The sequence below is a fragment of the Coenobita brevimanus genome, chromosome 1, assembly GCF_032717465.1.
Source record: "Coenobita brevimanus isolate Jiangsu-jjx chromosome 1, ASM3271746v2, whole genome shotgun sequence".
Classification (NCBI taxonomy): domain Eukaryota; kingdom Metazoa; phylum Arthropoda; class Malacostraca; order Decapoda; family Coenobitidae; genus Coenobita; species Coenobita brevimanus.
The window spans coordinates 39,491,746-39,507,370 of record NC_136954.1 but is presented as its reverse complement, the minus strand read 5'-3'; positions in this window follow the sequence as shown (position 1 = coordinate 39,507,370).

Here is a 15,625-nt window from a genome sequence, read left to right as displayed (position 1 = left end):
CATTGTATTAATTTCCCGTAAGCTGAACGCAATCGTCTATAAATAATGCAGATGTACCATAATGGAAGTTAAGACATAGTGTCCTGCAGCCTTCCTTCAGCATTTTCTATCCTGCAGCCTTCCCTCAACATTTTCTAAGCTTTATAAAATCGTCTTTCGGTTGCAAGAATGGAATATAACACGTCATGGCTGTAAAGGCAGAGTTTCCTGCATCCCTTCGCCCCTCCCCCTCCTGTCATCTTTCCTTACAACGAATTAACGCTGCCAAGTTTGGTCCCGCATTGGCTGTCCACCAGTACGCAATATAGGCAGCTTCAACTGTCCTGCCTCTGCCTGTGTTGTGCTGTTTGATGTGAGTGCTGAGGGACGCTGTGTGTGGACTACGGTGCTGGGTTAGAACCATTTGTCTTCGTGCTGGATATTAGTATTGTCAGGGTGGCTATGCTCTGTTAACCTGAACATGGCGCAGATTTTCGTACTTTTACTTCATTTGGCGTAGTTCAGGGGCACTAGAAGAGAGTGCTGCTGCTCTGCATCTTTCCATAACACTTCGTGATCTGCACTATGTTCTATTATTGTTTCATATTAGCATTCACGATGGAGAAGCAGCAGTTTTAGGTTACGTTAAAATGACAGAGTGGGTATAGCATGTGGTTAGGTTCTGCAGACTGCCCTTGGTAAGGTCAGTTTACTGTAGGTTGAGTTGGTTGGACTATGTTACGTTCGTTTAGGTTAGGTTGAGTTAGGTTAAGTTAGGGGGGGTTGGGTTAGGCAGGGTTCGGTTGGATCAGATTATGTTTAGTGGTTTGTGTTGTATGAAGTGAGTGATGAGTGGCTGTGTATTTTGTCGGGTTGTAACGACGGTTTGGTACGTAGGTAGGTTGCATAGTTAGGGCTGAATAGTGTGGGTGGATAGTTTGTTTTATTAACCAGTGGGGAGAGACCATGTGTTACGCTCATGTACAGGCTGTTAAGGCAGTACATGGAAAGGCTCTGTTGTGTTGTCTCTGTAGTTTGTCGGCTAGGTAGGTTTTGCCACTTAGGTTTGCTTAGGTTAGGTTAAGCTGTGATGGGTTTGGCTAAGTTAGATTAGATTGCGATGGGTTTGGCTACGCTGGGTTGTGATGGGTTTGGTTAAGTTAGGTTGAGCTACATTGAGCTAGGTTAGGTTGTGTTATGTTGAGTTAGGTTAGGTTGTGTTGCACTGAGCTAGGTTAGGTTTTGTTACATTGAATTAGGTTAGGTTAAGTAGGGTTGAGTTAGGTTGGGTTGTGTTATATTGAGTTAGGTTAGGTTGTGTTATGTTCTGTTAGGTTAGGTTGTGTTATGTTGAGTTAGGTTAGGTTGTGTTATGTCGAGTTAGGTTAGGTTGTGTTAAGTTAGGTTAGACTGTGTTAGGTTAGGTTGTGTTGAGTTAGGGAGGTTGTGTTAAGTCAGGTTAGGTTGTGATGGGTTTGGTTGCCAGGTTGTGTTGAATTAGATTAGGTTGTTGAGTTAGGTTAGGTTGTGTTGAGTTAGACTTTGTTGAGTTACGTTAGGTTGTGTTGGTTAGCCTGAATTGTTTGATATGGGTGGTGAGAGGGTCGCTTAGGCTCCCTTGTCACTGTACAGTATAAGGGGCGTGTAAGTGGTATGTGGATAGATTATGTTGTTTTTACCCAGTACGTTTGCAGGTTGTAAACTCTGTGCACGGGTAAACTTACAGTATTTATTTATGTGAAAGGAAGCTTAACACGAGGGTGTGACACTAATTGGTGAACCCGATTGTTTGGTTTGTGTACTGAGACCTCTTGACAATTAGCGTGTGTGAATGGGCCCGAGAATTTGGAAGGGATCGAACAGGAATTTGCAGTGTATGCGTAGGAGGTGAACAAGAGCGGAAGACCCCGACTGAGAGATAATAGTACGGTAACTTCTGTGTTATCAGCACCGATGTGTAATTTTTGTCCGTGTTAGAAAGAGACAAATAGCATGCCCATTCAGAACGATAAGGTCGTTTTATTATATTCTGGCTGAATATTGACGTTTTTTTTTTCTTCAGCTCGAAGGATTAATCAGATATCAGAGACTAAAGTAATATATATATAGTTTTTATCTTACCGCTCCACCTCGTCCTCGCTCTCTCTGTCCTTCTCTCCTAGCCAGTCTGGTACGCTCTCTTGGTCAGTCTCTCACCACTATCACCACCTCCATTACCACCCTTAGCATCTCTTGTCAACAACCTCTTACCTTTTGAGTGCTGTACCAGCTATGAATTTTCACGTGGGTCCTTTGCACTTTTTTGTTCGGTGTAGAGTAGATTGATCTATAGCATTTTTATTTTTGCTTTTTCTAGACAAGTTAATTCCCTTTCTTATAAACTTTTCGAATTTCAAGAGTTAATTATAGATTCATTGGCACCCTATCTATTCGGGGGGAGGGGGTGCTCCTAACCTGAATTAATTTATTGAAGAAAGGACAACACTGAAAGCACGCCAGCGGACTGAAGGGGTTAAATGGACAGTTTTCTTATCTTTGGTGGCTGTGGCCCGTCTTCTCGTAGCGTAAGGAAGCTCCCTAACACCTTTTCCTTACCGATTTATTTTTGCATAGGGCTGTTAAATATTGTTTTGTACATAATTTATGCAGAGTATGGTGATATTAGAATGATTTAAGTAGTACAAAAGAGGACGACCAGGTGTAATAAGCAAAATAAGAAGAGGTTTTAGGGAGCCTCCGTAGCTGACGAGAGTACGGGCTTGTATCACCCTCTCCTTATCAGTTTCTCTCTCCATATTGCACTTATATGTTCGCCTGTCTGATGTTCTTGCAATTTGTTTCAGTATATCTTTGTTATTTTCCGTAGCGTCTGCTTCATACCGAATTATTTTGCCTGTTACACTTTCACCTTCGCTTACATGCTAATGATGTCGTTTTACTACCAGAATCCCTTCCCCCAATAACCCATGAAACGGTGCTAAGGATTAATAGACAGAATAAATCGCTAAAAAAGATATAACACGGAATTTCCAAAGTCGCTTAGTCTCGTTTTCTCGTCGGTAAAGGAAGCTCCAAAACATCTCTTCATAGGCGATTTATTTGGGTTATTACTGGTTATTTACCTCTCCTGTGTTATTTAATTCATTCAGATATCACCATACTCACTCCATCTACAGCCCGACGCCCTAATCCTGCAAAGGGTGGCCGCAGACAAAACGCTTCCGAGTCGCTCTGTCACCCACCATATGATTGCCCTCCTCCCAACTCACTCCCCCCGTGTCGAAAAATGAATCGCTAAGGAACAGGTGTTAGGGAACTTCCTTAACCGACAGAGAATATCAAGGCGTTATGAAGAACAGAATATCAAGGCGTAATATGCAGAACAGAATATCAAGGCGTAATATGCAGAACAGAATATCAAGGCGTAATATGCAGAACAGAATATCAAGGTTATGCAGACCAGAATATCAAGGCTTATGTAGAACAGAAAATATCAAGGCTTATACAGAACAGAATATCAAGGCGTAATATGCAGAACAGAATATCAAGGATTTATATGCAGAACAGAATATCAAGGCTGATGGAGAACAGAATATCAAGCTGTAATATGCAGAACAGAATATCAAGGCGTAATATGCAGAACAGAATATCAAGGCGTAATATGCAGAACAGAATATCAAGGCGTAATATGCAGAACAGAATATCACTACACTGACGGGAATACGTCTCATACGGGACTAACCATTTCACCCCTACGACGCGTATGTGTGACTGTATGCTCTCTGCCCCTCTCACGATTTTAGAATATTTAGTAACGGGGTTAGGAACAGTCTGCATTAACTCGTTCACAACTCTCTCTCTCTGTCTCTCTCTCAGCTGCGTAAAATAATCTCTACATGGCAAGAATACAGTAAGAAAAAAAAGTCATTAGAGTTAGAGTGATGAGCTAGGAGGAGGTGTCAGGGAGCCTTCAAAGCTTACAAGATCTGGTGTAATATACCGTTAAAAAAAAAAAAAAAAAAAAGGTTCCAGGGAGCCTCATAAACCCACGACAACAGGTGTACTATAATAAACTAAGACTAAATCAGGGAGCCTCCTATTCCCTCGAGAAATGATGTAATATACAGTAAAAAAATAAATGAAAGGTGTAGGGAATCTCCTAAGCCTACGAGAACAGGTGCATTCGACAATAAGGACCAAGGAAGCGGTGTCAGGGAGCCTCCTAAGTCCGCCAAAATTCTCGGCTCTTGGTAACTTCACATGCTGGTAACTTTGCCTGAACCTCAACGAAAGAAAAGATCCACAAAAACTACACTCTTGTTTCCTCTGACATCAGCGGCTGGCGTTGGAAAAGTGTAAATTGGACCAAACACTACCATAAAGTCAGATTTATCTCTCCATGTAACCAGGTGGAAAAAAATATCAATTGAGGGAATTAATGTTTGAAATTCAGAAAACAAGTCACAAAAAAACCAGGATGTTGAAATTGTGTGGCTTTTGTGACGTGCCGTGAATTGCAAAATACCATAATCACAGTTCTCTCTCTCTCTCTCTCTCTCTCTCTCTCTCTCTCTCTCTCTCTCTCTCTCTCTCTCAGATTCTCCTCTTCATCATTATTATCATGATCGTCGTCCTTCTCCTCCTCCTCTCGTCTTCTTCGTCTTCCCCATCCACTCCTATCCTTTTCCTGTCCCTCTCTCTTCTCTTACTCTCGTCATTATCATCATCATCACCATCTCTCCGCTTTCTTCATTACGTGTCTTTCTTCTGTTCCTCCTTCCCTACTCATTTCCTCGTTTCTTTATTTCGGTTGTCTCTTGCTTCTTATCTTCTTCCTCAATCACTCCTCTCTCCTCTTCTTTTTCCCCTCTCATGTTCATTCACTCTTCTCTGTGGTTTCCCCCACACTTCATTCCTCTTAATCTTTTCTCTCTTGTTCTCTTCTCGTTCTTTCTCCACTCTTTTCCTCACTTTTACCCTCCTCTTTTTTCTCTCTCTTTCCATTCCCTGCCTCTCACTCTTCCTCTTCTCTCCTACACATCCACCTTTCTCCTTTCCTGTCAACCTACCCCTCTTCCCTCGTCTGTCCTCTTCCTCTCTGTTTATCCCTCTCTACTCCTCCTCTCTCCTCCTTTCCCTTACCTTCTCCTCTACTGTCTTGTGTCTCTTCCTCCTACTTATTCCCCTTATCACCTTCCTCCCCTCTCATCATCATGCCTGTTACCCTTCTCCTCACCCACTCAACTCCTCCTCCTTCTCCTCCTCAACTAATCCTCTCCTGCTCCTTTGTGACGGTGTCAGAGCGCCGGAACACGGAACACATAACAAGTAGAACACACACACACACACACACACACACACACACACACACACACACACACACACACACACACACACACACACACACACACACACTGCTCAAAACAACACCTGCTGTTGCTGCACGAGTGCGGGTGTAACTGACAAAGGTCAAGGTCACAGGAAAGGTCAGAGTTAATGGTAATAAGACAAGGACAACTTAAACAGTGTCGCCTCAGGCAGTTTTACTCTGATTTGGATCAAATTTAGTGGAACTGTTGAGGGTCAGGCAAGAACGAAGTAATTCATTTTGAGGGAAGTCAGTAGAAGTAAAGGTAAGAAGTCGAAAGTCAAGCAAAAGCGCCTATTCAAATACTCTACCTACAGATAATTTGTAAGGTGCGGGTGCTTTACTTCGTAAGTGCTCCATCTTGTCGGGGAGGAGATGGGGGGAGAAAAGAGGGTTGGGAAGAAGGGGAATAGAGAGGGAGGAGGCAAGATTGAGAGGAGGAAAAAAAGAGGTGAAGAGAGAGGAAAGACTGTGTGAAAGAAAGGGAATGATAAAGAGGAGGATTGGAGAGGGGAGAGGGAGGTAAGGAGGGGGAGGTTGGTGGGGTTGTGAGGGAAGAGGGGTAGGGAAGGAAAAGGTGATGGGAGGGAAGAGGGGGAGAGGGAGGAAAGGAGGGGTGTGGGGTTGGTGGGATGTGAGGGAAGTGGGGTAGGGAAAGAAAAAGTGGTGAGAGGGGAGAGTGAGGAAAGGAGGGGTAGGTTGGTGGGGCATGAGGGAAGAGGGGTAATGAGGGAAAAGGTAAGTGGAGGGAAGAGGGTAGGAACAGGGGAGAGGAAATGTGGTGATATTCATGATTCCGTTTTATTTTCTTTCAGTTACCGCCAAACGATTACATTCAGTTGAGAGTGAGTCATGGCAGCATGAGTGTGTTAATACTGGTACTGTTAATCCTCTCATGGTCAGGACAACTCTGGTAGTATTGTATTATAAATAACACCAGACGATTTTCCTCAGCTGAAAGTGAATAGTTGGAGTCACAGATAATTACCACTATAGTTCATTCACTTTAACTTGGCCCAGATTTTCATCCTTTTGCAGCATTATTCACGTGGCTCAGTGACAGAAAAAGACTACTGTGGCTTACATCCATTCGGTAGCATTTCTTTGTGACTGGCATATGTGAATGTTAATCTGTTGTTCTAACACAACATTAATGATGGAGGGATGGCATTTTTAGGCCAAGGTAAGCTTTAATATTCTAATGATTGCCTCGCGTTTGGTGGAACAGAATACAGGAAAACATGTGACCACGAGAAATTTAAACCCCACGAGATGATGGGCATTTAATATGCAGAATTAAATCCCTGGGGAGGAGGAGCGAGGGAGCCATTTAAAACCCACTGGAGGTCAACCTGATAATTCCTTTTTGTCTCTGTCGATTCCGTGATTATTAGAAAGCCTCTGTCATTTTATTTTTTCATTCACAAAGCTTGGAGAGAGAGAGAGAGAGTTGCAAGACATGCCATGCTCCATATTTGTGAGATTTTTCGTAGGTATAGTATTTTTTTTTTTTTTTTTCATATCTTAGCCGGAAACAGAGTGGAATAGAATATGTTGCAGCTCTAAAATGCTTGTCACATCACCCATTCATAACCTTTACCATCTTGTTGACCTATAACATTGTACATCTGGCAAGTGTGGTGGGAGGCTGATACGGGCCGGGAGAGGGAGCGTTGTGATTGGTCAATCCGGAGCAACTGGTTCCTCAAAGCCACCTCTTGATATATCTCGTTTCTGTTTATTAAATCATACTTCCACGATTGTTACACACGTGGGAGGTTATGTGTATTATATTCCTGCCAAGAGTTGTATCATGAGGCTTTGCCTTGCCTTCATAATAGAGAACATTGCAATGTTTACTGCTTCGTGTTGCTTATTATGTCCTGCTCCCCCTCCTCCGTGTTCCCTCTCCCCCCCCTCCCCGTTCCTTCTCCTCCCTCTAGTGTTTGTCAGTCTATCCAGATCATCAGCCAGGTTCGGCGTCATTCGAGTTGAAACTGTGATAAGTGTGTGCATGTGTGTGTTACTTCAAATACAACTCATTTCGCTTGAACTTCACCTAGTTCGACACACAAGGCTGTATTTGGATTCTGTGATGGCCGGGGTAATACTGGAGCAAGAAAGACGTACAGCATGAGTGAAATACAAAGACTGCGACGGGAGATTACCTAATGCCGGTGGGTAAAAGTACGGCTATCCTGGGGTAGGTGTTTTGGTCACATGTTAACACTTTACGACGATGGTCTTTTCTATCATATTCTTGGTCTCAACATTTTTTTTTTTTTTTGACACTTTGGAACTTGAAGAATAAAAAATAGCCTTCATTAACCTCCTTCTTCTCAAACTTAAGAAAATTGTCAAAAAGTTACATAGCATTTCTTCATGATTTAAGCTCGTAATCAAGTATCAATCTCTTGTGTAGAGTTCAACATTCAAGTAGGAGTGGTGACAATTTTAGGTCAGGTTAAAGGAGGATAGTTTAGGAACCACAGCACCAAACGACTATCTTATGATTGGGAGAAGTTTTTCGAAATAAGGGGGAGGGGGAGATGCAGCCTTTAATGGTCCTTCACTACCAGTTGGCTTTCAGTTTATATGAAATTGTTATCAACAGGAGTAAACTACCAAAAGACGTCTTGTGTAGAAACAGTTAAATGGATTGGAAAAAGAGAAGTGTTACTGGTGGGCAAATTCTTTAATGGTCATGTCTTCTGTATTTCATGCCAAGTAACGTCAAATGAGTTTATTCTGCTGAAAAAGTTCGAGCCACAAAATGTTTTACTCTCACCATTAACTTTCATTGACAGTTTCTAGTATTTTATTCCAGCTGATGCCAGACGATTTTATTCAGCTGAGGGTGAGTCATAGGAGCCTGAGTGTTAATTTGTCACAATGAATCATACCATGGACGAGCATATCCATTTGGCTCTTTTATCGAGGCAGACGACAGACGGTTTTGTTAATGGAGAGAGAAGGCCATATTTGATCTCACCACCTTGACAATTGTTTAAAAGTCATATTATCTAAAGGTATCAAGGATTAATTGATAGGTACGTCATCGGAGTGAAGGGGTTAACGCTTCCACTTTCATGATGGCTTGTATAATCAGTTTATGTCTGCCTTGATTTTTTATTTATTTATTGTTTTTTTTTACATCTTTCGATATGGAGGGCTTAGATGTAGTCTTTATTAACTCCTTGTCTACATGAGGTTTCTTCTAAGCTGAATAAACTCAAATGGCTGTAGAAAAAAAAAATAACAGATATTCAAGGTAGACAGATACACCTTCCACGTGAATATCTTTAGGGTGTTACTGACTGACGGGGCCGGTCCTTGAGATGTCACCCCGCATATAAAAAGCCATTATCGTCATATGAGGGGTTAATGGGGATTGCTTGAAACCTTTGAGCTGAATAAAATCGCCTGTGGCAGTGAAAAGTAAATACCCAAGACGTCATGGAACTGAATTATTTCAATGCCAGAGAAATCCCTAAGATTGAAAAAGACCGTCTAATCGTAGTCAGAATAAAATAACCAACAAAAAAATGGTCGTAAAGGGTTTAAAAGTAAACCTAAACTGAGCTACGCACAAAATGGAACGATGGGATAGGGAGAGTTTCGGGTTGGAGCGAGACAGGATTTGCGAGGGAGGGAGGCAGAGAGTTGTTCAGAGCTATGATTGAAAAGGGCGGATGGCATGGACTCGAATCTGGTAGAATGGGATGGGAATGAGAGTGACAAGGGCAGAATGGGATGGAAAGCGATAGAACAGGGGTCATGCTGTCTCCCCGTCGACTTTCCCCACCACCTCTCTCTAATCAGTTTATTTCTGTATCTGATACCAAGCACTTCATTCAGTTTGGAGTTATTAGCAAGGAAAAAAAATAATAAAGAAGAGCGATTTGTAATGTTATGGAGATTTTTTTTATCGCAAAAAACAAAAAAGAAGTCAGGGATTCTGATAAATAGCCTACTTTCCCCAGCATCTTACTACTTGAGTAAAAATTGTCAAACTTGGCCCCTTATGCTCGTGGTGCTTCCCGTAATTCGTTCACCTGAACTTGGCGGAGGGCTTCGTCCTTTTGCTGCCCATTTCCCGTGACTCAGTGGAAGAAGACAATAGTGCAGCTCCATATATTTTCCATAACACTTCTTTGTGACTGTCGTTCGTTCATCTTAACTTGTCGGCAAGTATTTTTTTTTCCTTTTGTAGTTGAAGGGCAAAATTAAACCATACCCCGGCTCTACATGTTTTCCAAAGCACTTCTTCGTGACCAGCACCGTATTATAGTGTTAATCAGTTGTTATAACACAGCTTACAAGATTGCTATATGGTATTTTTAGACATAGTTTAAGTGTACAGAATTTAGTAAGAATTGAACTCGGATCCGGACACGAAATGCAAATTGCCAGCGAAAAAAGAAATGCTCTCCCAATATTTTCCTCTGCTCTGTCGGACAGGTAATTTGCGTGCGAGTAAGAGTGGCACATTTGTTTTGGGTGCGAGGTAATGTGCGGGGGATGATAGAGGACATTGTTATCTGGCAACGTCACTGGAAAGAGGCGCATTAAAAAAGCATTAAGAGGGAGAGGAATTTCGCGTACACTGTGATTTCCGCCATTGTGTTGTTGGTGATAGTGTGTGGACTGGGATGAGGCCGGGCACTGCCGCTGATGCCAGAATTAACAACACTTGTTAATGCTTAGTCGTAAAAAATGGCTGGATGGATTGTGGGTGGAGTTAGTTCCCCCGCCACTCCTGCCAGTGTTCGTTTTTATCAGTCCCCTGAAGCAGGATGGTATCATTTGCGGCAGCTCCCCCTTTATCGTTGTACTATTTTCAGCCTATGTCTGTCTGTCTGTCTGTCTTTGTGTGTGTACCTTAACTCCTCCAAGGCTGTTTTGATGGATCTGAATGACACTTCCCAGATGAGTTCGTCTGGTTACTCTGAAGGCCTTCCACTGTGTAGTTTTCCAGATATGATTTATAGGAGGGTCAGCCCCCCTCACCTAATTATAAATTCTCAGAAATAGTGAAAGAAGGGCAGATATGCATTTGTTGTCGTAGTACATGTACAGTGGACTGCGTAATTCGGTATTTGGGGAATGTGACCCCCAGTAATTCATTAGGAGGTCAGCCTCCCTCTCAGAAATAGAGACAGTCAGAAATAGGGGAATGCGAGGACATGGATTTCAGTTAAATTTCTCAGGTCATTGTCAGGCTATTGTCCTCCATTATTTAAAAATCTCCACCATTATTTTTGGGGAGATTAGCCCCCCTTAAAAACTTATGAAGTAGCGTATACAAAATCGGGAAAGAAGGGCAGATATCCCATTGATATATTAGTACATGTAGAATGGGCTACCCTCCACTAACTACTACGACTACTACTACCATTATTCTTTACTACTACTACAACTACTGCTACTACTGAGAGTATCGTGGGACATAACCTCTTCACATATGCAACCAATGCGATCATGTGGCGTTTATATCGGGATATTAGCTTCTTTATGCCTCTGCCTACTTCTTCTTCCTCCTCCTCCTCCGCCTTTTATTATTATTATTATTATTATTATTATTATTATCATCATTATTTTGTGGTAGGTGGGGGCGCTCACCATCCACTCACTTGATGTAGTGCTGCTCTCGGGTTTCTGCCCTTTCCTCTCCTCCATCCTTCTTTCCATCCATCCTCTTCTGTCTTTCTTTCCTTCATTCTTTCCTCTTTCTTCTGCCTGCGGGTGACTTTACACTCCCTCTTGTGTCTTTCTTTCCTTCATTCTTTCCTCTTCCTTCTGCCTGTGGGTGACTCTACACTGAGTGACAAGCCAAATGGTTTCCTGTACACTAGGAAACCATTTACTAAGCTGGGTGGTAACTATATAACCAAATTTTGGCTCCTGGTGGTTCAGTGGGTAATAAAGGTGCTCCAGTCGGATTGAGCCGGTGAAGGTTTATATCCAAGGGGTGCTTGGGGTTTATTGATCACGTAATGCCACTCAGGGATGAGTGAGGCTGGTCACTCTCATTTTAAATGCCAGGACCAACTTTCCTAACCCTGGGCTCCTACGCTCCTCATGGGGCGACGGGATTAGATGATGGATGGATGGATTGTTATTATTATTGTTGTTGTTGTTGTTAGTGTTAGTGTTTTATTGTTATTCTTTTGCCACTTTCAGGCGATTTATTCAGCTATTCAGTGCGTTGATAATTAGGTTGGACAGGTATGTATGCAGTAGCCAGAAGCGTTTTATATATATATATATATATATATATATATATATATATATATATATATATATATATATATATACCGAATATAATGTATGTACTGTATGTATAAGACATTATGCAACAGTAGTTAAAGTTTTGTGATTAAGCTAGTTCAGTTGGGTTTCGTTTCTCTTGTAGCAATTAGGAAAAAAAAAGGTACCTGATAGACCATGTTCATACCCCCACTCTAAATAGCCTCATGGGATTTCGGAACATCTCCTTAGCGATTAATCCGTACATTAACCCTACTCGGGTAACCTGGGGTCTTCTACATCCCAGGCCACGAAAATGATTATTTACATATATGAACGTAAGGCCAAGGGATCTGTCCTTCCGTCTACCTTCCTGACTAGTGAATTCCTTCATGAGGATGACGGGGTCATTCTTGAAACTGGCACTGATTTTGCTCTAGTGAGTCATTGGGGTCTGTCAGGCTCCAGGTTACATAACATATTACCCCATAATATGTCATTCCTTGTGTGCATTTAATTTGCATTTGCTGTTTCTCATTTTGTTTATAGGAAGTCCCAACATCAGTCTACAGTAGATGACCAAAAAGATAAGATAATGGCTTTCAGTTTTGCTTGGGTTAAAATTAAAATTAGCATATACACAATTTTGCACCTTTTTCAAAAATTTCTAAATGTATTTCTTCATTTAAACTTTTTTTTTTTTTTGGGGGGGGGGAGCCTCAATGAAAGAAAGTGGCTTGAATTATTTGTGTATTAAAAAACGGTCCAATAAATCAAACGTATTTTTTTTTCCCTTGGGGTCTGTGAGACCCCGAGTTACCTAATGTGGTTAGATTAAAGGGTTACCTATACAGGGTTAATCCTCTGTATCCTCTTGTAATCAATTGATGTAAACTTTATCAATATTAAAACGATAGAGTTAACATTCAGGGAAGGCTACAAAGGAGGATACGAAATAAATTGCTCAGGAAATGGGGCTACGATATGTCCACTGTAACTCGTACCTAGAATATGTCTTATCGATATGGTTGGAGATGGGTCGGGTCCTATCAGAGCCTCAGAACATCACTATACCCTTCTTACTCTAACTTTGCTTAATATTGTCCTCTCTCAACCTTGAATCCTGTGCGTAGCAATAGTTAAACACAGGAAATGATCCTAGTCACGAAGAAGTGCTCTGAGGCTGATTTAGAGACGCGATATTGCCTTATTCTGCCAGTAAGCAATGTGAAATAAGTTCGCAAAATGAAAAAAATCAGGATCAAGCTAAGATGAAAGGAGTTTAACACGCTTGACACGAGACCCCAATGGCACCCCCCAATTCCACTGACTCTTCATGATGGTGATTTATTATAAGCCCATTCCTGCTGCTCTTAGACGATTTTAAACAATTTAGGACCCCTCGAGTTCTTAAAAGTTACCTTTAAACCCTCCACTTTCACGAGTTCTTAAAAAGTTACCTTTAAACTCTCCAGTTCCACTAGTCTCTTTTAAGGTGAAGAAAGTCGACTGGACGCGTATAGTACAAGAAAAATGAGGGTTCTCTGTTCCATTTACTTTAACTTGTCCTAAAATTGTCGTATCTCTAATGCTGAGTTGTAACAACAGCTTAACAGTTCACTGTATAATTTAGTGCTAGTGAGGAGGATGCAATATGGAAAGGGTGTAGAGACACAGCTATGGAGCTACCTGAAATAAGCTGAAAAGAACGAAAATCTAGACCAAGTTAAAGTAAAAAGAGTATAGTTACGAACGCTGTTTGGACGTAGGTCGAGTAATTTCAGAGCCTCTGGACTATCTTACGCACTGTTGTAAGACCCAAATGATTCTCTCAAAACGCAAACACGAATGAAAAATTGCGTTGAGAAAAATCTGTTGCCCTCCCGCTAGATATCATGAAAAAAAAAGAAAAAGAAAGAAACCCAACCTGTGGAATCTAATTAGGGGACACCAAGAGAACGGTAAAATAAGTTAAGAGATGATCTGAATTGGGGAGATATTACCACTCTTACATATTTAAAATGTAGTTTTTGGACTAAAATTGTCGGTTTCAACTTTTTAAAAACCTTCATTTTCAGCTTTTTCTACTTCCTATTCTTTTTTTCCTAAATGTTTTCTCTCAACTTTCAGCCTATCCTCCAATTTTACTCCCCCCCTCTCTCTCTCTCTCTCTCTCTCTCTCTCTCTCTCTCTCTCTCTCTCTCTTTCTCTCTCTCTCTCTCTCTCTCTCTCTCTCTCTCTCTCTCTCTCTCAACTCACATTTGTTCTACTTTCAGTTCCTTGTTTTTATTTTTTTTTCTTAATTTCTTTCTCATCTTTCAATCTTTCCACTACTTTATTATTATTATTATTTTTTTTTTCATTTTCAAATCATACCTTTCAACGTGTCTACATTCAGCCCTTTGCTTTAAGCTTTTGCTAAACTTTTTTTTTTTTTTTTTTCGTAATTTTGAACTTTTGTGATTTATAATTATTGCCTTAACTCCTCTGTTGTTTTATTTTCTTTACAGACTCTTTTCTAGTTTCCTTTTCTTACTGTAAATTTTCCTTTTTATGTTCTCACTTTAAACTCGCCCCTTCTTCTCTCTTCATATTTACAGCTGCCATCTTTTACATCATTAATTTAATCTTTTAATTCGTATTGTCTTTGCTTCACTTTTAACTGCCTTTTTTCTTCTTTCTTTTCTAAGCTTCGACTTTTTTTTTTTTTAAATTCTCAACTGCTTCCATCTCCTTAATTTCTGTTGTCTTCTTTTTATTTCTTTCCACATCAGCTTTTTAGTAATTTGCTTAGCCTACTTCCCTTTTGTATCCTTTTCTTGTATGTTCATTTCCTACATTTCAAGTTTTAATAGTCTCTTTACTTCTCTTTAAGCCTTTTTTCCCCTTCGTTTTTCATTTTCCTTTCGCTAACGGTAATGTGAAATAGATGGTGATCTATAGAGAAAGGCCTTGAAAGTGCCCCTGTCACTGGAATATGTTTTGGGTTTGAAATAATTATTTTTCTAACATTAATTTCTTCACATTAAGCTTGTTTTTTACTTTTATATTTTGACTTTTTTTTTCTCCCGTGGTGTCTTTCAACTTTGTACTCATTTACATGCAGTTCGTTTCTTCACTGCAGTTTCTCTCTTCCAGTAACTCTTTTTTTACGCGCTTTTCACCTCTTCTTTTAGCGCTTTCAGACCCGTATGATTCAGTCTGAGTTGAACAAAATATAGCGCAAGTATAGCAGAATATTAGACTCAGTACTGATTACTGAAGGACTTAAGCTTCCAGTTCTGCCTATAAAGCTGCATACCACGTTCTCCCTGGCTAACAGTACCAGTTGTATTGAGAATGAGGTGATATTTTACACTATATCGAGAATGTGGTGATATTTACAACATAGGGAGAATGTGGTGATATTTACAACATATCGAGAACATTGTGGTATTTTACAACATATATACCGAGAATGTGGCGATATTTTACGACATATCATTGACTTCATTCAAAATCTTAGAAAGAAAGGGACGAGTTGTAATATCTTTTTAATATATTCGAATGTCACAGGTATTCAGTTAAGTTTAAATTTCCTTTTTAGAACTCAACACGTGCGAAGTAATCAAACAGGATGGAATTTTGTCTCACAGATTCCAAACCTCTTATGGGCTGGAGTTTTGCATTATTATAGATGCCAAACCTGTCATGGGCTGGTGTTTTGCATTATTAATTCTGTACCTCAAAAGTAATCAGATCAGTTGAAATTTCGCATCGCCACATTGTTACCATTTCGCGTCGCCTAATTTAATACTTTTTTTTTTTTTTTTAATAATAATTGACTGAACGAGATGTGCTTTGATGTCGAGGACGGAGAGAATCAAACGAACAGACAAAAACAGATTGGATGATTTAATGAAGTAAATGAAAGCCAATTCAGTTATTATATCACACAGAATTTTGTTGAGCAAATGTTGTTGCAGGTGATGAAACCAGCCGTGGCGGTATGCTGGTTGTGGCCGAATGAGAGGGAGAGAGAGAGAGTGA